Consider the following 3,514-nt stretch of genomic DNA (forward strand, 5'->3'; position numbering starts at 1 on the left):
TTTTTTTTTTGAAATGTATATTTTAATATATAACAAGTATTTTGTCTTTTGTTTCATTCGAATATTCCTACTGGTTCCAGCGATATGGGCAAATAAAGTCAGGACATGCAACAGTGGATTTTTGTTTTTGTTGTTGTCCTGATAAATGCAAAACAAAATAATATAATTTATAATAATATCCTTGTAGAGTAACAACGAATACACATTTTGGTTTTTATTTCATTGAAATATTCTACCTGGTTCAAAAGATATGTGGAAAAAGGTCGCGCAAGGTATGGGTACGTAGGTAGCAAATACACTGGTATAACTGGTTTTTGTATTTTATATGCAGCTGCAAGGGTTGTTTTCACACGAGGTGTTGTTATAAATGCTGCCTGTTGATATTTTCATTATTGTTTTGGTGCTCAAAAGTGTAAGAAGTGAAAATATAAGTGAAAATAAATATAACTGAAACTATAAATAACTGGATACGAAATGACTTCAAGAAGAAACGAATATTTATCAAGTGCAGCATATAGAAGGTAAAAAATGTAAAATAAGCAACAATGTAAACATATACTAATTTTTTTTATTATGCAGGCTAACTGAGGAACAGCGAGAATCATATATACAATCTTTATTTGATGAAATTTGTGACGATGACGCTCCCTATGACTTTGACTCAGAAGATGAAGAAGAAATTCAAATCAATGACATTGAAATTGCTGATGACGATGCTGAAGTTTCGCAAAGTGCCGCAGAAGTATTACCTGATTATGCGGACTATGAGGATGATGAAGAAGACGATGAAGAAGTAGAAGAAAATAATGAATTACCTGCTAGTGCCGAAAAATTTGTTGCACGTGATGGTACTGAGTGGATGAAAGAACCAAATGTAAGTCGTCAGGTACTCAGACAAAATATTATAAGAGAACGCTCTGGACCAGCTAGATGCACTGAAATGTTGTCAATAGAGCAAACATTCAAATGTTTCATGAACGTTGAAATGGCTGATATAATTATGCGCCACACAAATAAGTTAGCAAAAGAAACTTATAATGCTTACAACAATGCGCATCCAAACACAACTCCTAAGTCATGGACGCCTGTGTCAATAACAGAGCTGTATGCATTTTTTGGCATACTTATTATGACTGGTGCGAACCATAGCAATGGAGAACATGTTCGAGATTTATGGAGCGTCAAAAACTATCCTTTATATCGCGCCACAATGGGAGTCAACCGTTTCTGTTCGATATTGCGGTTCCTAAGATTTGACGATAAAAACACTCGTGCAACACGCTTACTAACTGATAAAGCAGCACCGATCAGTGAGTTGTGGACGATGATGAACAATAATCTTGCTGCACATTACAAGCCCAGCTCATGCTTGACGATTGATGAACAATTATTTCCTTACCGTGGACGCACACGGTTTACGCAGTACATACCCTCAAAACCTGCTAAATATGGTATCAAGGTTTGGTGGATTTGCGATGCCACAAATGCATATCCACTGCATGGACAAATATATACTGGCCAAGCAGAAACTGGTAGGGAAACGAACCAAGGCGAACGAGTGGTGAAGGATTTGTCTGCCAAATACCAAGGAAGTGGCCGAAACATTACAATGGACAATTTGTTTACGACCTTGCCAGTTGCAGAACTGCTTCTCACCTGGAAACTCACGATCGTTGGAACTTTGCGCAAAAACAAATCATATATTCCTCAAGAAATGAAGCAGAACAAAAACAGGACAATTGGTTCAACGACATTTGGCTTCAAAAATAATGTGACAATGTGCTCTTATGTTCCCAAAAAAAATAAAGCAGTAATTTTGCTTTCGACCATGCATAATGATGCTGAAATAGCTGACAGTGGGAAACCTGAAATAATTGAATATTATAATCGTACCAAAGGTGGTGTTGATCGAATGGACCAAATGTTTGCGGAATATCCAACACAAAGACAAACAAAACGATGGCCACTAGCGATGTTCTTCAACATGTTGGACATTACAGCTCTTGCAGCCTACATTGTCTACGATTTGAATAACCCTATGTTGCCTTGGAGAACAAACAACAAGCGTAAGCAGATCCTGCGCAGCTTGGCTGAAGCATTGTGTATGCCCATTATTGAAGCCAGAGCCATAAATCGTCAAGTGACGCGAAATTTTTCGACTAAAATTGCTATTGAAGCATATTTCAACCGACCGGTGGAATCAATGGTGTCAACAGCAGCATCAACATCTGCCGCAGCGCGCACGCCAAAACCTGTGTCCGGATCTTGCTATTTATGTTACGCACAAGAGGAAAAACGCCGTAGAAAAACCAGAAAGCTGTGCGACAAATGTAAGAAGCCAATGTGTCTTGAACATTCGGTCACATCAACAAATTGCTCTATTTGCCATGATTTTCCTTAGATATAAGATGCATTTTTATAATTTTTATAATAAAAGTCAATAATATAATGTGTGAAATGAATATTTTTAATTTTTCAAATAAAAAAATAATATAAAAAATGTTTTTTTTTTATTATTATGAGGATTTTTACTATTGGGGTACAAACGTATCCCGGGTGTGTGTTTATGTATATAATGTGTTTGGAAGGCTGTAGCTCCTGAACCAATGGTCCGATCTGGTTCAAATTTTGAATTTGAACTCAAAACTAAATAATCTTCCTAGATCCTAGTTAGCGGTATAGAGGTATAGCGGTTCAAAAGTTACAACACTTCAAAGTTGAAAGTGGATACATTTGTACCCGGGTGTGTGTTCTAGGGTTAATTTTATATATATAGATGTGCAGCAGGCGGAAAGACCTTGTTTCCGCTCCGCGTTGCTCACGAGTTGATAGTCACGGTCGGAAAGGCCGAGTCTCCGATCCATGTTCCCGTCGACATTAATATGCAAACCCTCACGCTGGATTCCGTGATGTGAGGCGGGCGGAAAGGTATAGTTTCTATGGAAGCAAATGCGACAAAAAATTCTAAAAAACCAACTGTAATTTTTAGCCATTTGAAACTTGCATGTTGTTACACTGACGGTGGCAATTAATATCGATTGTGTAGCGCTGCCACAGAATTTCAAAATATGTACATATGTTAAAAATTTTAAAAGAGCACTTCAAAGGGGGAATATTATAAGTAAAGTGGTAAATGGGGTGCGAAAAATTTAGGTACTTAGGCGGGTTGGGTAAATAAACGTGGGGGGTACTTAAGAGAGGGATTTGCTTCAGATTACATTAAAAAATTCACGGTGTCCAAAAATGTTGCTTACTTAAGCGGGTTTCACTGTATTAATATATTAGACATTTTATGACTGTTTTTTGCATATTTTAAAAGGTTTAGTAAATTTTTCAGGTCATTAATTTTGTTATAAGCACGAAAATGTCTGGTAACATAGTTGAAAGTGGGCTTTTCTGCATTCGCCGTGTAAACAGACAAAAAGTAGTATCGGAAAGTTTGATTTTCAGAAATAAAATTGCTATCGAAAGCCACTTTACATGCAAGGTGTAACTGCTCCTGTAATCTATTTTG

The sequence above is a fragment of the Rhagoletis pomonella genome, unplaced genomic scaffold (genome assembly GCF_013731165.1).
Source record: "Rhagoletis pomonella isolate Grant_MI unplaced genomic scaffold, Rhpom_1.0 Rhpom_scaffold_00016, whole genome shotgun sequence".
NCBI classification, from domain to species: Eukaryota; Metazoa; Arthropoda; class Insecta; order Diptera; family Tephritidae; genus Rhagoletis; species Rhagoletis pomonella.